Genomic DNA, 26,099 nt, shown 5'->3' with positions numbered 1-26,099 from the left:
TGTAGATGAGCATGTCATAAATCAGGATGTGCCTTATGCAAATGAGATGTAAATATGTAAATGAGGTGGGTGGATGCTTGATTCCACAAAGGAAAAAGCTGATTCATCAGTTACGCTCAAATCCCAGCTCATTTTGATGTTGTATGAAAGTTTAATGAATTAGACAGGAAACAGTTGATATATTATTCCTGGTGCTCAAATCTTCCCTCATTTCTATGCAACTTTGATGATTAATGTCTAATACGTAGCCATGTTGGATTTAGTCTTTGAATATTTAGCTTTAATCATGAAGAGTGAGCTGTCAGCAGACGGTTCTGTGTGACAGACCCAGTTTCCTTTTTTCCATCTAGTTTCAAAAGAAAAATAGATTTCAAATATTTTCAATGACTGATGATACATCTTCATGTCATTCTGAATAGATGGAATCATTTTAGAACCAATTCGATTCAATTCAATTTTATATATATAGCAATGGACATTGTCACAAAGCAGCTTTACAGATATCTGGAAATAGATATAGATTTAGATTTATCGCTAATGAGAAAGTCAGAGGCGATGATGGTGAGGAAAAAAACTTTCTGAGAGGACATAAGGAAGAAAGCTTGAGAGGAACCAGACTCAAAAGGGAACCGATTCTCATCTGGGTGACACCGGATAGTGCCATTATAAATCATTACTCTTCTACAGCTGTATACTATAGAGTCAAGCAGTGCTGAGTGTGTTGGAAAGATCTTCAGTATAAGCATCAGGGTCATTGTTGATTTCAGTAGAGTTTTAGCTTTAAGTCTGTAACATCCAGGTGAAGTTCTCCACCGTATAATGGATTAGACTTGAGCATACTTAGCCGTCTCACCTGAGCAAGGAACGAGCAAAAGGGAGACCAAGCTGACTGTGGATGAAATTAGCATGAAACTTGCATGAAGTTTTTTGAAAAATAATCATATATTCAATAAATCATCTGATCATAATCATAATCATAATCATGTAATCAATAAATCATATATTCATTTCACAGGACTGAATGATCCTAAAACAAATGACATACTGCATTTAGAAATACTTTATGCAGTGACGATGTTTGAAGCCTAAAGATAAAGAAAGTAAAACGTCAGTAAATTAACTGAATTAAAGAACTAGGACATTGTTCTTCAGCATGAAGACAGTTTGCTGAAACTTTCACTACACTGTGTAAAGCCAGAACCAGCCATAAATAAACCAGTAGGTCCATGACTCAAGGATGTGGGACAAAGACTGCATTAAAAATAAAGGTTCCACCTGAAGGATATGTTCTGTGAAGTGTAAGTTAATGGCAACACGCTGGCTTTTCTTGCTCCATTGTAGAATTAAAATGAATTATGGAATATGCTTTGCAGCAAGGCCTTTACACCGGAGCAGAGGTCCGGCTTTAACCAGTATCACAACTGTACTGTAGAAATTCATCCTGTGCTAATACAAAAAAGATCATAGTCCAACCCCTCTGTCTGTGTGAGTGTGTGTGTTTTTCATATCTTCATCCAAATCCTAGTGCTCATGGTAGTTCACTACTTGCTGTGTGAGATACTGAATATTTCCCATCATCCTGGCCACATGTGAAGAAGGCCAAGTTAAATATTAAATGCTGCAAAGCAAATCTCAGGTTTTTAATAACACGCTCGTTTTAATATGTTATCGTTGCTATAGTAACAACTTATTGACAGGCTGGATGCTCCACATAATCTAAACCTAATACTAAATAGACTGAATGCTATTATTTGCTAAAGAAATATATATAATCTTTAATGGTGTGACGTTTTTAAGGAGATGTTCATTCAGCGTTTATGGACGGAGTCTCCAGTGTCAGTGCTTTGTAACAGTAAGTTCTCTCCCACTGGAGGAAAGGATTCAGGACAGATGAGATTGATTTTGTACAGACAACATGATATAACTTTTTCTTTCTGATACTGATATTAATTACTGAAATCCTGAGTATCAGCCTTTACCAATACTGACGCGATATTGTTTCCTTTAAAAAAATATATTTTTTTCACTCACAGTTCCACTCTTTCATAGAAAAATGACTTACACTGTAAATTTAATTAATATAACAAAGTATAACATATATATATATATATATATATATATATATATATATATATATATATATATATATATATATATACACATATACACACATATATATATATATATATATATATATATATATATATATATATATATATATATATATATATATATATATATATATATAATGAAATGTATCCTGACAAAAGAAAAATCAGTCAAGTCTGTTTATGTGTAAACATTTTCAGTTATAAAGATAAAATATCTTTTCCAAATCAATTACAATCTTTGCCATTTGTTACAGGATCCGATATCTGATATGTTTTCTCCGATATACGATCTGCCATCTTGTTGCTGGTATTGGATTAGTGCCACTTTTATTTTTTTTTTGTCTTATTAACTTCAAAAGAGTGAAAAGAAGAGATGCTAGTGAGGAAAGGACAGTTTATAGCTGCCATACTGTAAGTCATATCAGGACCTAACTTGTTTTGTGGACGTAAACATAATTATAAACAGAAAAAAGTATGAATAAATAAATAAGAGTAAAGGTAAAAAATGTATTTGTTGGATAATTGCTGTGTATACAATGAGAATAAACCTGAAAACCTTATTTGGACATTTTTACTTCTGTAACTACAAACGTACGGTTTCTCTAATTTACGTCGCACTTTGTCAGAAGGTTTTCTTTTGATTCACCCTCATAAATCAGCACTATCTGTTTCTCTACAGAAAAAACAGCCTTTTACTTGCACAAGTGGAAGTCCATGATAAAATAGGCAACATGATAAGACAAAATCTGAGTGGAAAACCAAGGCATGGCAGAGACAAAGAAGGAGAGAGTGAGCTGGAGCAAATAATATGCATAATATAATCAGCTGCACCAGCGGTTCACATTGCAGAAGCAGCCCTTGTTTACACCTGCTGTTTGACATTGAAATAAGAGGCAATTTGAAAGCTATTGATGGATCAGCTTGGGCTGTGGAGAAACAAGACCCCGCCCACCAGTACCCTATTTACATATCATATAAATATGGCATATATAAATATGCCACCATTTATATCAAACACCCTCATTTATGGAGATGCTGCAACACTGAGACAATATTCATGTCTTGCATTTAAACTGAATTACTATTCTTCATGATGATGATGATGATGTTGGTGGTTATTATTATGCTTATTATTATGATATGTTATGTCCAGGTTGACTCCCTTTACAACCAGACACGAGTTCATATAGATAAGCCAGAGATGAATTATATGAATATTGAATCAGCTTGCATGAATAACTGAACATAACAGCACATATTCGTCTTCCACATGTTCCTGTAATATGGCCTGGGTTGTTCGTATTAGCTTTGCTGGGACAGTGTTAGCTCAGCAAGGTTTGGTGTTCAAATGGTTCCAATTTCAAATCCCAGGGCTGCCATACCAAAAAAAAAAAAGAAACAAAGAAACAAAGAAAGAAAAAAAAAACCACACACTTCATCTGCTTGCTTGGGTTGGACCCTTCTGCATCTCTAAGTTCCTTCAGACAAAAGTCTGCCAAGTGAACACATGAACACATGTAAATGTTGACCTTGTACCTCAACTGAGTACGTGTGTGTGTGTGCACCTGTGTCGAGATATTTTCGCACAACCGTTCCTCTGAGTTCTGAGTGCCATTGAGATTCATGTGTCGACAGGGTAGTGCTGACACGCTCCGTATTAAATGGATCATTTTCAAAAGGGATTTGCAATCAGAGAGAGAGAGAGAGAGAGAGAGAGAGAGAGAGAGAGAGAGAATTCTGGATACAAAGCAGCTTAGAGCAAGTTAAGCCTATTTTGCTGTTATTTGCATTTGGGAGCAGTGAAAAATGTCACTTCATTCCCCTACAGCTGCTTGAAAATTCCTTCATTTGGCCTTCAGCATCCTGCCACAACAATGGGTGATTGTCGGTATGGCTCCTAATTTGTATTCTTGCATTCCTGTGTACTCATTTGACTTCATCTTTTAGGCTTCTAGGTTCACTTCATCTTTTAGGTTTCACTGTGGCACTAAACAATGCTTGTACAGAGAGCAGTTAAAATACACAGAAGTGTTCTTGAGAGTATCGGAATATCAGTGTGTCAGTTGTCAAGGCAAACCAAAGGTATTACCCATAATACTTTGTGGCAACAATGTGACTCCTAAGTGTAGATGTTCGCCTTTTTTTTTTTTTTTTTTTTTTGTAATTTTTGTAATCGGTAGCAGATTTAGAAAAACGTGCATCAAGGAATCAGTCAACATTTGTTGAATATTTGCTCATCTGATACAACCCATGCCTAATATTTAGGGATAAAGCTCCGGTTAGCCCTAACTAGATAGTTAACAAGCTAGTTACCTATATTAACAAGCTAGTAACAACCTCCTGCAGAATGTATTATAATATAGGTAATAAGGTATTATTTAACAATAACTTCGGATGCTAAGTTAAGGCAGCTACTAACAACCCACTGTGGTATAATCAGGCAGCTACTAATAGTCTCCTGTCCTAACTTTATACAGCTAATGATAATTTCATATGGTAACTTTAACTTTGTAGCTATAAGCTCCTGTGGTAAATTTAGTGAGCTTCTGTGGTCATAGCCTCCTGTGGTCATTTTTGACAGCTAGCCATAATCTCATAATGTGGTAAATTTATCTTGGTAGCTATAAATTACTGCGGTAAATTTAGGCAGCTAATAATAGCCTCCTGTCGTAAATTTAGCTTGGTAGCTATAAACTACTGTGGTAAATTTAGGCAGCTAATAATAGCCTCCTGTGGTCATTTCTGACAGATAGCCATAATCTCGTGTGGTAAGTTTAGCTTGGTAGCTATAAACGCCTGTGGTAAATTTAGGCAGCTAATAATAGCCTCCTGTGGTAAATTTAGCTGAGTAGCAATAAACTCCTGTGGTAAATTTCAGCAACTAGCAATAGCCTCCTGTGGTAATTTAAGACAGATAGCCATAATTTAACTAGTTAGCTATAATCTCCTGTGGTAAATTTAGGCAGCTAGTAATAGCATCCTGTGGTAACTTTAGACAGCTAGTCATAATCTTATGTGGTAACTTCAACAAATAATCTCATGAGGTAAATTTAACTAGCTACCAAAAATCTCCTGTGGTACCTACTAGGCAGTTATCGATAAATATTAAAGATAAATGCAAAGATTAATCCAGCCTGTATTAAACCGTTCTACATTCTCATGTCCTTGTGAGTCTGTCCTTACAAGGTAACGTTAGGAAGCCAAGTCTGTTCTTCGTATTCTTGCTTCTGGAAAACTCTGTCCTGGACAAAACCCTGACCATTGTAAACAGCGGATACATTATTCATTGTATTTATTCTCCATTGTCTTTTACTAACAGCTGGTTTATGCTTTGTCAGACATTGTTTTGAAAAGCATCCAAAACAAACTTTATAAAGCCGGTATATAGTTTTTCAGAACAGTAGAAAGCTCTCCATTAAACAAGGGGGGTGGTGGGTAGCAAACAGCAAAGTGTCAAAGGTGAAAGCACAGATTTATAACTGTCTATTCAAATAAAAGGCTGGTCCATAAGTTTAAACAACTGGAATATGCAAAATCTTCACTCTTGGTCAATAAAATAGTTCCACAATTTACAAGTCGCAGTATTTGCAACATTTGATAGATACCATTATACCTAGAATGCTTATAGAAAGCATACAGTCGGTCTAGTACAAATAAGCCAGGGTCAGAATAGCATTAAGCTAAACCCTGGTGCACATAAGTTAGCTTTTCTTTTGCATTTTCTTTCGGGTTTATTGGATGCTTTAAGTGAAGTTTTTAGTGAAGATGTGGGACTTCAATAATCATTTGAACACAGCCAGTGAGTGAGCTCTTCACACAGTCAGTGGAAGTTCATTCCACCACAGGGGTGCCAGTACACACAAGAGTTTAGATGCATATCTTCCTTGTGTCTTGAAGGATAGCCAGGCAAGTGCAGCTGATTTAAACAGGAATGATGCCTCTACCATACCATAACAAACACAGTTCAAACTAAAAAATTTATTTAATGCAAAGCACTGTTTGAAATAAATGGGATTAAGAAGGAGGGAGTGTACAACCACCTTTGCAAATTCTTTTCAGGGAAAGTAGCATACATGTTTAAAAGCGGCTAGAAGTTGCCAGATGATGAAATCAACTAATATGATTGGTGATTGGACTAAGTGATTGGTTCGTTTACTCACTTGTTGGGTCATTGGGAAAAGTGGTGATCAGTGATTATTTGTTGGCAACAATGGCAGTCAGTGATTTGCTAGATTTGTCGCTAGGCTCTTTTTGAAATAATGATGCTAAAACAGTACAAAAGTCACCAAATGTAGCAACAAAGTCACTATATTGGCAACACTGTGTACAAAATACAGCCAGTTTTCACACTTATTCATTTCATCTCTACCAGCCAGTTGCTGAAAAGGTTTGGACACTCTGGTTCAGAGAGCTACTTTTCTGAACTCCTGCATTCTGAAGTGTCTTTTCAACACGCCAAAGGCATCACAAGTCTGTTCTGAAGGAAGCATAACACAGGCTTCAGCCATATTTCCAGTTGCCTGGTTCCTTGGATTTCCTGTATTTCTTGTTATGTTGTTTTTCATGCCCATGCCTAGTTCTGCAGTTTTCTGAATCATGTTTTACTAGCCTCTGGTTTTGACCTCTGCTTGTGTTTTTTAGATTTATCTCTACTTACCTAGACTGATTGTGATCTATGATCAGACCCCTGCTATGAACACTGACTATGATTATTGAATTAGCCCAAATAAAGAGACGATGTATTCACATTCAGCTGCCTCTGGCTCCCAGTGGTAATAAACACACCTCTGCAATGTGTTTCAAATCTCACACCCACTGCTGCTTTGGTCTCTTACTGAACTGAGCTGTTTTACCCACACACTTTCATGTCTGTATGACTTGCTGCTTTATTTGTTGAACAAGTTCTTTATGTATAAGAGTGTTTTTCTACTGTGCTGGACAAGATGGTCACCAACCACCTGTGTTCTTGAGGATGAATAAAGTCTCTTCAGTTTACTTCATCTTAACACACACACACACACACACACATACACATACTCACACACACGTTTGATATGCTAATGTGATCATGCCTGGAGTGCACAGCAGTCTCAGAAGGCAGAACCATGAAAGAACTGCAAGTTTTTTAAACTTTGCTTTAAAGGTACAGCTTGTGTGATGTTTAAATGTGTTTTCAACGCTTGTAATAATAATAATAAATAATATAATACAATGTTGCTGTGGTAAAAGAGGAACAACACACTATAGGACATGCTGTTATTGGAAAATAATCCACTTGGGGTGACAACAGTAACTCAGGCCACATAACACCACCCCATTAGAGTTCATTTTTCTTTAACAGCACACCCAAACTCTTATATTCCTTACTTAGCTAGTAAAACTTAGCTAGCTATTTACCGTGACATAGCTACCACGGGGGAGGTAATGTTAATGTAACTGTATGTTAAGCTGAAAAAGGTGATCAAGTTTGTGATTGGCTGATCAAATTCAACTTTAGCTCCGCCCCCTGTTGACTCGCAGACACCGATCACTCTGCAAAATAAGGGTGTGTGCTCCCCCAAGAAGACAGCACAATGCGTGTTCTGCATCTGAATTCCAGCATGCATGTTGCATTATTATTATGTGTGTGGTATAACAGTGCCTTTGTGCATGCTGTTGGAAGAAAAATGTTTTTTTTTTTCTTTTGTTTTTCCTTTGCGCTGTTCTTTGATTAACATCTTAATCTGCTCATTATGTTTGACTCCACTCAGTCTAGCTCATGATTATCTAATATAAATCATGGCCATGTGGTGTACAAAGCAGTCAAAGGATCATACAAAATAGAAGAAGTGTGTGTGCATGCGTGCGTGTGTGTGTGTTTTTGTGTTTCATGGTGCACCTTGTATAAGTGTAAGGGGCCAGGGCTGAAATCAGTAACATCTTGCAGCAATAAAGTTTTACTACAACCATAAGCTCTGTGCCTCATCACTGACTCAGTAAAGAACTAAGGACCAACAGTGTTTGTGTATGTGAGTGTTTTTGTGTGGTGGTGTGTGTGTGTGTGTGTGTGTGTGTGGTGTGGGGGGGGGGGGGGGGGGGGGGGGGGGGTACCTTGGGTCTCAAATGAATCATCCAACTATGTTACATGCATTTTGTGTGTATTCACGCTAGCTGTTTGCTTTCCTCTCCATTAAGCAGAATTATTTGTCTCTCTACAGATAAACACATTAGTATGTCACCTGCCTAGCTGATGACATCATTCAATACATAAGGACATGAGGTCCTTTTGCATCCTTAGTCCTGTCTTTAACTCAGGTCACTGCCTGAACCGTTACAAGGTCACAACAAGCAACATCAGCGATTATCTCTGAAAGAACAAGAATGTCCTTGATAAGTACTGTCTCCAATAGCTCTGTTGGCTCTCTATCCCGAACCTTGTTAAATGCTTTGTGTCTTCAGTGAGTCCAGGGACCATGAATGCACATTGCTTGATAAGATCAGTATTGATCCTGTCCCACTGAGCACAGCCGGATTTCTGGTACTCAATAACTCGATATGACTTGTTCCAGTTCTTCAGTTTTAGAACAAGAGTCAAGAAACTTGTGTCAACTTCACATTTAGCTAGCCTTTGGTCTCATTCAAAAGAAACACGAGTAAAACAAAGCCCACAATGCTCGATATGATCTAACACACTTTGATAAACGAAGTCCCTAGTGAGGATGCGGTTACTGTGCATCAGTTGTTCACATTTTTCACATTTTACAGATAGTGATTGCCATTTATCAAAGTATGCATCGGAATATGAAGAAAATCACTGTTTCCAAAACTAAATACAGAGGAAATAAACATGTTCGAGGTTGTTAACTTGCAAAATTCAGAACTAAGCCCAAAAAGCAAGCGTCAATATTCTATTATGTTCTAAAATATTTTAATGTTCCTGTGTGTCGACTTGACATTTAGCCCGTATTTTGCTTTCATTCAAAAGAAAAATGGATAACAGTTTATATGAAAGTTTCTGACAGATATGACTGCCATTAATTAAGGCATTAGGTAACATGAACAAACCATGACCTTCAGCATTAATACATTAATAATGTTAACAAATTAATTAATACTAGTATAAGTTAATTTTCTTAATAATAAAAAACAAAAACAATTCAGAACAGAATTCAGAGACCAAAATTCACTGTTATTATTTAGTTACATACTGGAATTTTATTTTTGCTATTTCATATTGACTTATATTTAGTCTTGGACTGAATAAATATTAATCAGCATGGTTGTATTTAGTTCAAATTTAAACAAACATCAATTAGTACATGTCCTGACTCACTTTGTTAGCATTAGCTATGGTGTATTAATGCTAAAGTTCATGGTATGTTAATGTTAACTAATGCAGTAAATAATGTTAGTTAAAGGAACCTTAACCATACAATACTTTCTTACATACGTATACATCCATGTTCAGAGTTACATCAATATTTACACAGGGAAAGTTCTCTATATTCACACTCAGCTTACGCAGTTGCTTAACATTCAGATTATTACAGCAACATCCTGTGTGCAATTCATTACACACATCTGGAAAGGCAATGAGATTTTTTACCTCTACTGTTATCTCCAGATGACAACTTATTTTCTCGTGATCTCACAATAACAAATATTATTATTACTATTTTTGTAGCACTTAGCATACTAGCATTGCATCGTTGTGGCATACAGGCACACAGCAAGCACACTGTCATATAATGGTGTTATGGCAATATTACATCCTATAATCCTATGAAAAATAAGTTGTTGTTATCTCAAGAAAATAACTTTTGTTATCTCGAGATCACAAGAAAAATAAGTCATAATATCAAAATAACAGCACAGGAAAAATATAAATAACTCATGGCCTTTCTGAACTTCCATAATCTTTTTTTTTTTTTGTGTGTGTGTGTGTGTGTGTGTGTGTGTGTGTGTGTGTGTGTGTGGAGTTCTTTTTTGGTTGTGTCTAGTCTACATCCTATAAAGACAAGCACTTTCCTTCAAGCCAGAAAAAAAAAAAATCAGGGGACAGAAAATGCAGACTGAAAAAGCAGACTGAAGAAAGAGTAAATGATAACCTGACTAATACGATAATATACAGTATGAAAGACAAGAAGTCAAAGATTTAAAAAAATATTTATTAGACTGTGAAAACGATCTTAATAACGATAATCATGTTAATCAGGCAATTGCTGCAAACTAAACAATATGGGTTTCACTCAAATTTATTGACTCCAAGCCTATAAAATAGCACTTGATGCAGCACATGCTATTTCTTCCCCCAAAATAACAAGTCTTATTTCTTTAATTCTTTTCTTTCTTTATTTTTTGTGCCAATCCAGTAAACTTTGATCACATGATTTCAAGCTTAGTATCAGTGAATTGTGCCTATAGTTTGGTTAATTTGCACATGTCCATGGTGTAATGGACAAACTGACCAAGCATTGATCTGCTATATTTACGTCTCGCTGTAACTAGGTGGAGTTTCTAATTTTAGTCTAAGAATCACTGCGTCATAGAAAATCCAGTCCTCAAAATAAGTATTGTCAGTGATTAAGATGCTGTGTTCTCCATACACCAAATATTAAAAAAAAAAAAAATAGTGGCCTCTACATATGTAGACAATTCATAATAGTAATTGATTGATTGATTGATTGATTCATGTTCATAATATAGTATCTATAAATACCTCAAATGATTGTATAAATATTGAGGTTAAAACAGATAGTAGAGTAAATGTCTGTCTGAATACTGATGTGCACAATTTCAGTAGTAAGTACTGACTATGTGTTAAGAAATTTTAGTTAAAAAAAAAAAAAACTGTCATACTTTCTCAAAAATCTCTCCAAATCTGAGATTTTCTCTACTTAAAAATGAAGGTTATGGAATAATTATCCTTCTTCTTACATGATCTATTTTAATACAACTAAGCCAATAATTAATTTATTATTGATAACTAATGCTAGTGCAATAATTTAATACTGAAAAGTCTTCAGTAGTCCACCTTCAACCACAGAGCAGTTCCCAAGTGGCACAACTAAAAGCCCAGATGACTTGCTCGAGTATGTAATATTAGATTCTTTCACATGTCCAGCAAGCGACATGCATTTTCCATAACAACTTTTTTTCCTTTTATTTTTTTTTTATGCCCTACTACAAAGCGCAGCTACCAAAGAAAGCTCTTTGAACATGTCCACCATACGTAACTTTGTGGTTTCAGCAGAAGCCCTGTTTTGATCCAAACTGCCACGGGGATTCTGTGCTCTTTCCTTGGAAACTTCTCCAGAGACAAAAAGATTAGGGCTCTTCAAGAGCATTGAAATGCCCCTGCGCTCTAATTTAAACACAGCTCATTATGGCTAATTAAGTGCTGGAAAGCTTAATGCAGGGAAACGGCACTACTTCCTGACCCTCTCTTATCTCGTTACCTTTCAATTTTGCTAATGCGTACCCTAGCTAATGCCCATCCAGGCAAAAGAAGTAGACACACACATACACACACACACACACACACACACACACACACACACACACACACACACACACACAGGTTTTGTTTAGCGGTTAAAGTTAATCAAGTAGAATTGAAGCAACTGAGCAGAGAACTGTGGAGGCTGTTACTGAACATTATAAAAACAAATGATAACATTTAAAATGAAGGCGTTAGATAGAAAATATTGAGCTACAACTCAAACTGCAGTATGATCTGATTCACATGCTTAGGACCAGTGAATATTATAAAGTGAAGGAACACAAACCATATGGTTCCTTTAATTACCCAAGTTCGTACTAAAGTCCTAGTTATCTTTATGTTGACTTCGTTGTCCTAGTTGTCTTTATGTTTCTAAATGCTTATGGGAAAATATATTATGCTTTTTAAAAAGTGTATTGCTAATCTGACACGCTAATGCTGATTTCTCCTTTATAACATCAGAAGGATTTGTCCATTTCTTTCCACACAGGCCACACAGGTGCTTGTTCAGTCCCTTGTCATTTCAAAACTGGACTACTGCAACTCACTTCTGGCAGATCTGCCTCTGAGCGCCATTCGTCCTCTGCAACTGATCCAGAATGCAGTTGCACGATTGGTTTTCAACCTTCCTAAATTCTCCCACATCACCCCATTGCTACGCTCCTTCCACTGGCTTCCTGTAGCTGCCCGCATCAGATTTAAAACACTGATGCTTGCGTACAAAGCCAAAAATGGACCAACACCCACTTATCTCAAAGTACTTATCACACCTCGCACGGCACCACGCTCCCTCCGATCCTCTAGCACTGCTCGACTGGTCCCACCATCTCTCAGGGTACAAGGAAGGCATGCATCAAGACTCTTCTCTGTTCTCGCACCAAGGTGGTGGAATGAACTTCCCCTAGATGTCCGAACAGCTGAGTCACTGGCAGTCTTCAAACGACGTCTAAAGACCTACCTCTTCCTAAAGTACTTAAGTTAGCAATTACAAAACCAAAAAAATAAAGTATTGTCTGAGCGCTTGTCTATTACCTCCCCAACAGATTTTTTTGGACTGGCGGTATTCCTAGTTTGTGACCTAGTGAGCCAGTATCAGAATGTATTTTTGATAGACTTCAAAGTCGCTCTGGATAAGGGCGTCTGCCAAATGCTGTAAATGTAAATGTATTATTTTTGGAGTGCTATTTTTCTGGTTATCCCAAAAACTGAAAATATTTTTAAGATTTCATTCCAACTGCAGAGCAGGGTCATTACAGACATTTTGTTAACCAATATCTGATCACAAACTGAATTAATTAGGTTTATGTCCGTTTCTCGACAATGACATGTAGCTATCCAACAACTTGATCAAAGCATGACATTCACTGCGGCCCTGTTCACACTTTGCATTAATATGTGTCCTGGGTGATTGGGTCACACTTGGACAGCTGTAAGTACAGGTGTGAATGGGGACAAATACGTCTCGAAGACACATTGTGATCCGATCACTCAATTCGGACGTGGTCTGGGACGCATATGACCACATAACATTTGTAGCGTGAATGTGCGCAAATGTGTCTCGATGCATCCCAGACACCAATGAAGGATCAACTAATCGACTGCACTGTTGCTCTAGCAGGAAAATATATTGTCATTGTGAGACATCGGAAATCACACAGAACGGTAGAGCTCTCTGCTGCTAGGCTAATGGATAAAGGTGATGCTATAACAGCAGAGAAGAAAGCAGCTGCTTTATATAGTTTCATTCATCATCTCATTCCTCATTCATAAATTTCATTAGCAGATCACGCCATTACAACTTTTGAAAGTCTGTACAGGTACATGAGAGAGAATTCATGGGACATTTCTGCATGAAAATAAATGCAGCAGAAGTCTGGTGTGCCTTCCTCCAGCGGAAACGATGTGTGAAATCTGATCACAAGCAGTCACTTGAGACGCATTCATAATCCCGGGTGTGAATGCATCTTGAATGTCCACTTGTGATCCGATTGCCCAGGATGCATGTTCATGCCAGGTGTAAACGGGCCTGTGTGAGGAAATCACACTTAGCTAACAAGGTTTTAGACAACGTTAGGCAGACTGACGGGTTTTACCAGCTCATTTGTTGACGTGACACTTTACCAACATGATCTCTGCAGGAATAAAGCCAAGACAAGATTAAAAATTAAATAAATACATGTCCATGACATTTCAGTAAAAAAATATTAGTCCGGTTGCTAAGTCCGAATCAGAGTGAAATGGATATTTTCGGTTCTTTTGCTGCTTGTTTTTTGGTTTATTTTCTCACTGTACATAATTAAACAAACGAAAAAGCCACGTAGAGCCGTGAAGAGCTTTAAGTGCATACACAAAACTCTTTCAGTCATTGGTCCGAAAGACAATGACAAAAAAAAGTAAAACCTTCCCCAAGTGTGCATAAAACTCTTAAAAATCACCTGAGCATTGTACAAATACATTTACGGCATCTTGGCAGACGCCCTCATCCAGAGCGACTTACAATTATCTCGTTTATACAGCTGAGCAGTTGAGGGTTAAGGGCCTTGCTCAGGGGACCAGCAGTGGCAGCTTGGCAGTGCTGGGATTTGAACTTGCAACCTTCTAATCAGGAGGCCAACGTCTTTAACCACTGAGCTACCACTTCCCTAATAGCTAGTTTAAAACATTTTTGTGAATCACATCCTGTGTTTATTTTCTATTTTTGCGTGTCAGTCCAAATCTCCAGAACACATCACATTTCAACAGCACTTAGTTCTCCTTTGGCTCAGTTTGCACTGCACAGCTCACATCTCCAGACAAATGTTGTCCGCTACCTTAAGCATGTTTGGTTCTCTTCCTGTTTTTAGGGTTGATTCAGTAGTGAATCGTTTTCTCACTGCAGTAGAACCGTCGTGCTAGACCTCACTGAGATGGTCTCAGACCAGTTATCTTGGTCAACACTGACTGTGATTGCTGTTTGTGTCTCACCTGGACAATCGTACCGCACCAGGGTTTGATTCGAACACACTAAACACTGCATATGTGAAGACACCTTTAGATGTTAAATCATGTTATAGGTGGAAAATCTCAATTTTGGCTGTTTTGTCAAAAATTATCCACAACATCCAAGAAGGTTTGACAACACATTTACACATTATATTAAAAGCATACTTAATAATTACTATTTTACACCCTCTTCATGCACTATCCTAGTTTACTAAGTACATCTAGACATGCTAGTCTACAAAAGTAAATTGTAAATATACATTTTTTTTTCCTTCTCTCCAAATATACATTAGTATGCTTATAGCTTTCAATTTCAAGACTGTAATCAGAAAAAAATATTTGCAAATAGGCTCAATGATCAATATTTCATTTATATATTCTCATAATGACAAATATACAGTATGTACAGCTATATTCACAATGTTGTTACTTGCTAAGATCTCATTTTTGAGACCATACATTTCCAGAATGGTATTAATTACTTAATAATAATTAATTATCCAGTAAAAATTTGTCTAGTTATCTTTATTTTGACTTGTTTCTAAATGTGTATGGTAATATATTACACTTCAGTACAATTTTAAAAGTTTAGAATAAATGGGTTATAATAAAATGTACTTCTTTACACACAAGCCATTCACTGTAAGTTTACAAAAGTTGCTAGTGTATCAAAAGTATGCTGTAAGCATACTAAAAGTTTTTTGTCCTTCTCTCCAAATATACATTAGTATGTATAGACAACTTCAAGCTAGTAATTAGTAAAAATCAGACTTCTGATATTCTCATAATGACAAATATTGTCATTATGTATTTATATATTGACAAATAATATAAAGTTTTTTACTTGCCAACATTTCATTTCTGCAGTGAGGACAGCTGTCCTGGTCTTTGCTAGTTAAAGTTACATTCACTGTCTGTGTTTTCCAACTGAGAATTCTGACTTGGGTGACAATTTCCAAGTTAGAGGTTGACTTTTGGCATATTTTGAGATGGAGTTATACTTGCCTTGCTTGAGTATTAGCCTCAACTGGGCCATGGCAATCAAAAAAGTCTCCACGCACTACTGCCAGCGTGCTAACATAGCAGTATACAGGTTTAATTGGAACACAGCCCTGGTGTTTGATGGGAAATGCTGGCTAGCCTGGGCCTCACATCATGTCTTAAATATGGTGTGCGTGTATGAGAAACTAAAGCTTTAATGAGATATGCTGGTTACAGTCCATAATGGCTCAGTTTCAGATCATAGTCCTGTATGGTCACTTAGCTAACATTGGAAAGAAGCCACGGCCTCACACACTCTGTTGCCTTATAAATAGACACCTTTAGCTCAACTGAGTTGAAATTACATTATTTATTTATTTATTTATCTCTCCCAATACACATTTAATGAGCTCATTCAGGCTACATCTGGAGGAATTTAAAATTTACAGCAAGACCCACAGAGCCAAGAGGTGGTGGGACCAAAATATGAAATAAAATTAATATCAAACTCAAAAAAAAAAAAAAAAAAAAAAAAACTTTATGAGCCTGAGCCTGTTGGTTGGGTTTGAAAGATCAGAAAAACACCACACAGAGGAGAAAACGGGAATGTGTGTGTTTTATGGAGAGATCATAAAAAACTGCTGCACATATTAATCTTAATATGAGTCATATCTTAAACCCAGGTTGTTAAAAGCCCTATTACAGTAAGTAAACAATGTTGCGGGTTTGGGCAGGAAAAAACTTATTCCACACAGCCGACACGGCATCGACTCAGCCTGACTGCTTAATGGACATGACCACTGACCGCAACTAAGCTTTTACATCTATCGATCTGAACAGTGAGACTATCAATCAAAAAGTAGCAGAAAATCTATAATGATGGACCGAACGGGTGATGCTGGAAACTGGCTTTGGGTCATTACACAGCAGTTGTAAAGTTTTTTACAAAACAAACGTCTCATATTCGGTTTAGCAAATTCTCCCAGTGGATCAACGCTCAAAAGCACAACAGTGAAGTTCAGCACGTTTCAGGAACAGATTGGACACTGCAGTTAAGATTTACTTTGTAGACCCTGAGTGATGTCATTTATTAGGATAAATGGAAAGAACTCTTGCCTTGCTGATTTAGGCTAAAGGTTATTGAAATACATTTAATAAAATGCAATAAACCCAATGTTATTTTGTTAATTGGAAGTTAAAGTACGGTTTTATTAAACATTTTCAGCCATATTTGCGCAAAGAAGACCAATCGCTGGTCATAATTTCACAAACTGTGTCAGTTTAGAAGAAAAATCACAATGAGCCATTTCAGAGACAAGAGTGTTGCTCTAACTGATAATTAAGATAATTCATATCACTAGTTGGCAGGTGAGAACACAGCGATTGCACTCCAGACTGAATCCAACAATCTGAGAACTTTATCTGAGCAAGAAGGTCTCAGTCCAGTTCCAAGCCAAGTCTATTGTGGTATAATTACTGTGAGCAAGCCATTCGACCATAAACCAACCCAACTGCAGGAAGTGAACCAAACCATAACATTAAAATCATTGACAGGTGAAGTGAATAACATTGATTATCTCGTTACAGTGGCACCCGTCAAAGGGTGGAATGTATTAGGCAGCAACTGAACAGTCAGGAAAAATGGGCAAGCGTAAGGATCTGACCAACTTTGACAAGGGCCAAATTGTGATGGCTAGACGACTGGCTCAGAGCATCTCAGAGCAAAACGACAAGTCTTTTGGGGGTGTTCCCAGTATGCAGTGGACGCAGACTGCCCATGCTGACCCTTGTCCACTGCCGAAAGTGCCTACAATGCACATGAGCATCAGAACTGGACCATGGAGCAGTGGAAGAAGGTGGCCTGGCCTGATGAGTCACACTTTCTTTTACGTCATGTACAAGATTTCTGTATTGCTTTGTTTACCTTTTCCTGTCCACATATTTATGACCAATGCATACGTTTAATGCCCTGCTCCAAATGTTCTTCTGAGTGATCACCTTTATCTTATGATGCAAGATTTCTATCCTATTGGGAGTGGTCTCTTCCAGGATGATTCTGCGCCATCCATGAAGGCACGAGGACTCACTGAACGGTTCAATGTGAAAGAAAATCATTAAATCTAAACTCCACAAGTCACTGAGTGATAAGAAGCAAAGTATTGATTATTATGATGTGTCCATCAAAATGATGTGAATTCCTCAATCAGTAACATGACAGATGATTAAATATCTTTACGAAAGGAGGACCTTAGACATTTAGGAGCCAGGAACTACTGACGCTGTAAAGTAACAATTAAAATAAGGACAAACCTAAAAGAATATTGTGTTTAGGCAATAAATGCTTTAAACTTTCTTTTATATCAGTATTATCCTGAGCTTAGGTTACTGTCAAAATGTAGTTTCTCTCTCTGTCCATGTGGGTTTCCACTGGGTTCTTAGGTTTTCTCTCATGTCCCAAAAACATGCCAGTAGGTTGTCTGGTGACTCTCAATGTGAGTGTGTGTGTATGGTTCCCGGTGATGGATTGGTGTCCCATTCATTGTGTATACTCACACACACCCAGTGTTCCCAGTTGATAGGCTCCAGGTACACCACAACACTAACCAGGATAAAGTGGTTACTGAAAATGAATGAATGTTTCTACTAGTCATTACATAATATAATTATATACTATATTATGTAAATGTCTTCTTAGCAATCAAACTTGATCCCTGGTTGCCAAGCCTGAGATGAGAAGTTGTATGGATTTGCTAGTTGGTCAGTAACGGCAACCTGTGAGGCTGAAATCTAAGACTATAAAGCTGACTTAAAGGCTCAAGGTTCAATTTCACAACCAATTCTTATCACCTTACTTTAGGCAGAGAGTTAGGAAACCATGGTAACTCATTTTACAGATGTTTCCAGGCTAATATGAGGATTCACAGTATCAGATACTGTGTGTTGTATATCTTCTTTCCATTTACAATTCAGTTCCATGCACAACCTCTTAAGTCTTCATTTCCCAGCTGCCTGCTATCCTATTGTCAGAGCAAAAGACTGTGACAGAAACTGTGCAACTTCATTACAGGTCGTTTTCAAGAACGCTGTTAGCAAAGACCTCCAGTTGCCTCCTGTTTTTTTTCTTTCTTCACACCTCAGGCTATAAGGATAGGATGACACAGTGTAGGCTCAACAAGCTCTAAAGAATAGGATTAAGTTTCATCACAGAGACTTTTCCACCTCTCACAGGAACAGAAGTAAGAAGTGTTGTAGCTTTAATGAAGCCAGAGACGGAGGCAGTCAGTTTCTGAGAGCATGAGCTAATCTTCATGGCTGAGCCAGGAGCCTGACGCAAACAAGCAGCGTGAGGAAAAAAGCTTGATGCTTCATTAAAATCAGCTTAAAATGCCATAATGGTTCCTTTTCCACTGTCTCTCTGTCCCTCGCCTGTGGTGACATGCTAAGGAGTGCTAGGTGAGCAAAACGCTTTTTTCGAAAATGCACTGCACAAGTGAGAAGTGTTTTAAATGACACTATGTATGTGATTTTTGAAAAGCACAACAAAAATGCAGCATCACAGCATGTGAGAAGGATAAAACTGAACTGAAATTGAGTGTGCCAGAGTTAAGACCCGTGCCTGATCCATTCTGACATGCTAACCAAAGTAATGCTTCCTCTTGTAACATGAGTTTGATAACAACAGACAGTCCCTTTGAGAGACAGAGCGCTTGTTTACGTTGACTAGCCACTGGCCAACAAGCTAATCAGTTTGCAAGCCACGTACGTCAAATATAGTTTAAGTGAAAGAAAAGCAACAGTGACATCAAACAGCATTCCATCTGTAATGGTTTTAAAGAAATAAACTTTAAACACAATTTTTTCTCAAAAGTAGTTGATCAGCAAAGACATGTTTAGGGTCTGGAGTTTGCTTCTTACTTTTGCCCTGTAGCTAATAAGCAAAGGAAGCTTCCAGTCAGCCATTTAGCAACATGTAAACTGTGTGTTTAAATCATCACGCTCTTGTTTCGGCTCAGTAATACCATCTGTAAATATAGCTTTGTAAAATAGCAAAATGCATCAAAGTCAGAGGTCAAGAGGTCAGAGGTCAAGTCAGATCTAGCGAACAAGTCTCCCACAACGTTCGGCAAACTGTGTTGTGAAAGTGACTCGGCTTCAAGATGGCCGCTACCACTGTTTTGTCCTTTTTTATAGATAACATAGAGGCAAACAGTATCAGAAATCACAGAAACATGCAGTTTTGAAATACTGAAAAATTCAACACAGTTAGTACCACTCATTCTTTGGTAATTGTCTAAGGAGAAAGTTAAATTTCATTTTTGGCCATTTTTGGACTTTGTGCTTATATGTCAATACACTAGTGACCGTTCTTACTAGAATGTACCAGCTAGTTTTAGCAAACTGAAATAGTGTGTTCCAAAGTAAAGAGAATGGCCTGATCTTTTTGGAGCTGCTAACTAGAGCGGTGCATTCTCTCTTATAACAGGAGGTTAATAATAATATCCCACAGGTTTGAGAGAGAGAGAGAGAGAGAGAGAGAGAGAGGAGAGAGAGAGAGAGAGAAGGAGATCACAGCATGTGAACAAGCACATCCAGAATTAGCATCAAAGACCTCTTCATTCTGCCCCGCACCCTTTGATACTTGCTCTCGACCTACGTGAACCCCACAGATGCTGCTTCATCTCATCTTAGGAGCTGTGTGGAGAAATATCTGTTTTAGATTAACCAAGTTGCAAAGCCATGTCCTGTTTTTCATTACTAAATGGAGACCAAAACCGAGAGAATAAGAAAAGGATGCAGGAGCTGCTGCTCAGGATGTTATTCAAACTTTACCTCACATATAAATACAAAACACTGTCTAAAACACTATACATATATATAAACTCTGGTACACTAGTTTACCTCAGACATACACACAAAACATTTCCAAAACACTAGTTTACCTCAGACATGCACACAAAACATTTCCAAAACACTAGTTTACCTCAGACATACACACAAAACATTTCCAAAACACTAGTTTACCTCAGACATGCACACAAAACATTTCCAAAACACTAGTTTACCTCAGACATACACACAAAACACTGTCTAATACAGTAGTTTACCTCACAAATACAAACAAATCTCTCTCCAATACACTACTTTACCTCAGACATACACACAAAACACTCTCTAATACACAAGGTTACCATAGACATACACACAAAACACTATCCAATGCAATACTTTACCTCAGAAACACACACAAAACAATCTCTAATACACTAGTTTACCTCACAAATACACATACAAATCTCAAATCTCATAAAAATTCTTTACAACACCTCACATATACACACAAAACGCCCCTTACTACTTTAACTCACATAAATGCATACACTAAAGACTAGAATACACACAAAAAGCTGGGCTTTGTGTGTGTATGTCTGAGGTAAGGTATTGTATTTCAGAGTGCTTTGTGTACATGTGTGAAGTAAAACTAGTATCTTGAAGAATGTTTTGTGTGTGTGTGTGTGTGTGTGTTTGAGTGTGAGGTAAATAGTTTATGAGCATTTTGTGTTTTGAGGTAAATTAGAGTGCATTTTGTGTGTATTTCCGAGGTGAATTTGTGAGCATTCTGTGTGTTGTAAGCCTTGACCAATAAGCTCAGCAGCACCTCAAGTCTCAGACTTGTTGCAATTCAGAGTGTGTGCTGGGGAAAATCCAGTTCCAGCATCGATAACGATCGATTAATTAAGTCTAATGAGCAGGAACAATGGAGTCGTTCCTGCTTTCCACACACGTGCAGAGCTGTTCCGAATCTCTGGCTGCGTTTCACAATGTGGATTAAAAAGATGCAAAATGAGACAAAACAGACGCCACAATCATGTTTCCCGTCTGTTTCCCGCTCCTCTATTACGGCTCGCTGCAGGATTCCCCATCAGGCTGGGCACGATGCCACTCGGCACCATTCGTCTTAAAATAAATGGCTCAATCAAAGCCAACAAGATGTCTGTACAGTAAGTAATTACTCATTTTTTCCCCACAGAGAGCAACACAACAACAACATAGCTCTGTGGCTACAGATCTGTTCCGAACATTCAACTAGACACACCTCGGGTGTGCAGTATGATATTGCACAACCCAGCATCTCGGTTTTTAGCATCTGTTTACAACCTGCCATATTTTATGAGGATAACATCTAACATCTTATAACAATGCTGCTTCAGGATGAGGATTCAGTTATTCAGTTGGTGAAACTGCTAGAGTTTAAATGGAATTTGTTTGGAGGATTGCTTTGTGCCTTAACAAGCTAGGCACACACTTTTCCCTGAATTTCCTCTGTCATGCATGTTTTCTAACCTTGCGTTCATGCCAGCAGCAATCTCACACCTTGTGTGGATAATCTCACCTGAATACTGTAGATTTGTCCTTAAGAAGTGCATCTACAATCATAAAGACTGTCCTGCGCTCATACCAGGACTCCTATTCACAATCTGCTCATACTGAGTCCTTTCAACACACTTAGTACTGTTTGTCTTCACTCTTCTGCACCTGTATACTGTAAATGATTTATAATCCCATTATCTGGTGTCACCTTGAAGACGACGGGTTCCATTTGAGTCTGGTTGCAATCAAGGTTTCTTCCCCGTGTCATTTCCGGGGGATTTCTGCAAAGCTGCTTTGTGGCAATGTCTATTTTGTTAAGAATGCTATACAAAAAAAGTGTCACTCAATTGCTCTACGATGGTGGTAGAAGGTATTCCTATCTTTAGTTGACGGCCTGTTGCCATGGTTTCACTGGAACCACAGAAATATTAGCTACAGAACATATACAAAACCACCCATTTGACCACAGATTTCTGTTAAAACATCAAAATTCTGGACAGAACTACTTGAGTATGCAGTGCATCGGACGACTAAGGTCAGAATGAATACCTATTTAACAGATTAAAAGTATTTGTAGCCAAATAAAATGGCAAAAAGACTGGCGCTTTTCTCTTTTCAGTAAACCAAGCACTTTTGGCTCGCAGCAGGATAGTTAGTATCACTGACTGGCAAAGAAGGAACCAATATATGGAACTGTAAAACATGGATAATGTTTCACAGTGGGAGGAAAAATGAACTGCACCACTGTCTGAATAACTTTGCATAAAGTTAAACTCCACTCAACTTTTCCTACATTGCTAACAGTTGCTCCTGTCAGTGTAGATCACCAGCTCTCTTTGAAATCAAACAATATCTCACTGCTTTGCGGCGATACGTTATTGAGGGTATAAAATTCAAAATGGAGGACATCCTGTTTTAAAATCATCTATCAGTCTTTCAAGTGATGCCATTTTTTTGCAATACCATTATCTACACTACAGTAACAACCGCATATTTTGTCAGATTTACAGATAATATTATCGATACATGATCGGTAACAGCACTTCAGTGAATCGGAGATAAATGTACTGTGGTTCGATAAGGACCATTGGATTTATTTAAATTGTATTCAAGTGTTAGGTGGATCGGTGCTGAAATGATTATTACTATAAAAAAATTTAAGACCATCAAAAAAGCAGAAAAGTCCATTTCCAGGTTAAGTTTTCTTTTTTTAGATTCTCCATCTCTAGTTCATTTAATATAGTGCTATTATAATCCTCCAAGTCGATACCCATGTTCTCAGTGTGTATACTTGCATTCTTGAACAGCCGTAGAAAGCATGGATATCCATTTAAAGTAACGTAATAAAACTTTCATGTTATAATTAATTGGTGTGTTGGACTTGATTTCGACCAAGAATGTATTGCCTTTGTAAATTGATACAGAATAACACTAATGGTACAAAACTATTCCTGATTTCTTAATCACACTGTAAAGCTATACAAATATGTTGCCACACCTCGATCTCGCAGACCTGTCTCCGTTCTGATTTATTTAGCCTTCACAGCACAGATAAACACATTGGATTGGGTAAGTGAAGGCTATAAAATAATAATGAAGACACATCTGTGAGTCTATTATTACCTCCAATTACACTACTGGTTAGTTAATACACAAAAAACACACTGCTTCACCAAACTACAGAGATCTGACAACTGCAAATGTGTTTCTGGAGCTGAGATAATGTTGTCTATTTATAGCTTTCAAAAGCCTGGATACTAAAATCATAAAGACAGATAAGGAAGTGTTCAGCAGGGGCTCAGTATCTCACTGCTGCCTTCTCCTATTTATTGAATAGCCAACATAAACATGTTGAGTGACATTTATGAAGGCCAACTCAGCTGTAAAATGCCATAAAATAGTCTGATTCTTAAAAAGCTGAATAGAAGAAATGGGCAAAGAAACAAACAATGGAAAAATTTAATATAACTAAATAGACACAACTGGCAAAATAACTGTCCAGAGGGAGACAGAGAGAGGGAGGGGGGGATGGAGAGAAATAAAAAAAGGATGAAAAAGACGAGGGTAGAACCAGAGGCATTGCTTTAGTAAAGTATACAAAGTATAATACACATTTTTTCGAATTAAGATGAGGATCATCCTGAAGCAGGGATTCCTCATATCCTCCCTAAAGTGGACAGTTTAAGATGTTCTTCCGCTTTAACGCACTTCATCATTTCATATTTCAAGATTTAATATTGTGGAATATTAAAGACAATTTAGTTCCTGTTCTCACTTATGTTATAGTTGCGATAAACAGTCTCTCTCTCTCTCTCTCTCCTTCTCTCTCTCTTTCTCTCTTTCTCTCTCTCTCTCTCTCTTTCTTAAAAAAAAGGAGCCTGTCATTTTATTGAGAAACCATAAAGTGTAAACTCCTCTGTCCTGAACATTTTCCCATGCTGGGAAAAAAGCACTGTGATTGCTACAAAGCGCTGACACTCAAGACTCCTTCCATAAATGTTAAAAATCTCCAGTCAAAAAAAAAAATTCACTACATCAACGAATAAACGTTTTCTTTGTAAAAAGATTATGCTGGGTCCATTTTTACGACAACAACGCTGTGCTAAAAATAAAGATAATTCAGGGTTTTTGCCCTTACATTATTTTTTTTAATATATATATATATATATATATATATATATATATATATATATATATATATAAACTCCTTTTTTAATCTTACACTCTTACATATTTCTTACACTTTCTATCTTCAATTTCTTTGCCATTACAGTCATGAAAAGGTAAAACATGATGTGTGATATGCAGTAGGTATTTTGTGTTTGAGCAGAAAATACAGGAATGTCTAAAGAAAAAAAAAATAATCTCACGCGATGTACACACTGTTACCACAACGACACTCTTATGAGTCCTGGCGCTTGCTGTCTATCAGATTTATTATCATCAGTAATATCAGTTGAATAAACATTGGTGTAACTCTGGTAATGAGGAGGCTGTTCGCCTGCATTGTAGCTTTAGAGGCAGAAAATCAGGAGAGGAGGAACTGCTTGTGAGACTTGGGTGTGTGTAGCCTCAGTTAAAGCGGGAGCCAAGGTGTTATTTTTAGTTACATTGCAATGTTGGAATATTGGCAGTGAAATACTTTCAATTCACCATGTCCTAAATCTCCTTATTCGCTCTCTAACAAGTCAAATTTTTCCACCGGCTCTCTGTCCATGTTTGTTTTCCTGCTTGCCCCTAACTTGCGACTTGATTGGCCATGAGGTTAAGTGCTTGATGTCATTCACAAATGTGAATTTGCTCCTATATTTCCCCAACACTGCACATTTGAGTGCTGCCTCCTGCTCTAACACAACCATTTTAGCTTTGAAAAGTGTTTGGTAATGAACTGATGATGTTAATCTGATATATTAGAACAGGAAATACACTACACAGTGCACTGCTGGTGGTCTGAAGGAATAGAAACACTGATCTAACACACAATCTATAAACATGCACACACACTAATAAATGCAATCATGCTTTCTAATACAATATACAGCAGTAACATATTTAAACAATCACTCGGTACTATTCTTACTAACACTGTGCAATTAACACCACTGCACTGTTCAGTCTATGGGCTATAAAGCTGACAAAAGTCAGAATAAGAAAACAGAATAAGAATTTGTATATCTGTAAATATAAGACTTTTATAAGTATAGTTGAATACAAGTCCCATTAATTCTTTTTTTCCCTATGTGATGTATTTAATAAATGTATATTTACATTTACAGTGCACCATAGAAAAAAATATTTAATATGATATGAATATAATTCGTCTATACAAAATTAATATTCAGATATTTTTATCAGCTCCGTAAAATTCTCAATTCTGATTTGTCAGAAGGACGCTAACCGTAATTCAAATCAGGTTTATTTTAACGCACATGCATTCTAACATCATTGATATCATAAGGTTTTCTGTAAGGAGATGTTTATTTAACATTTATGGAAGGAGCCTCCAGTGCCAGTGCCTTGTTACAGTAAGTTTTCTCTCATGGCAAAGTCTTCAGGGTGGAATTTTGATGACAAAAAATAAAATTCTCTTGTTAAATTCAAGAGCGAAAAACAGAGGCTGGTGAGGAGACGACTGTTTATAGCTGCTGTAATGTAAGCGAGAACAGGAACTAACT

The 26,099-nt window shown here is 37.2% G+C and overlaps 1 protein-coding gene across 4 annotated transcripts in view; it reads right to left on the bottom strand.

Annotated features, from left to right (window-relative positions):
- Positions 1-26,099, bottom strand: part of znf385b (zinc finger protein 385B) — a 197,381-nt gene that overhangs the window by 23,581 nt on the left and 147,701 nt on the right. The window lies entirely within an intron of this gene.

Source organism: Pangasianodon hypophthalmus, chromosome 5 (genome assembly GCF_027358585.1).
Source record: "Pangasianodon hypophthalmus isolate fPanHyp1 chromosome 5, fPanHyp1.pri, whole genome shotgun sequence".
NCBI lineage: Eukaryota > Metazoa > Chordata > Actinopteri > Siluriformes > Pangasiidae > Pangasianodon > Pangasianodon hypophthalmus.
This window is presented reverse-complemented; position numbering and strand designations above follow the sequence as displayed.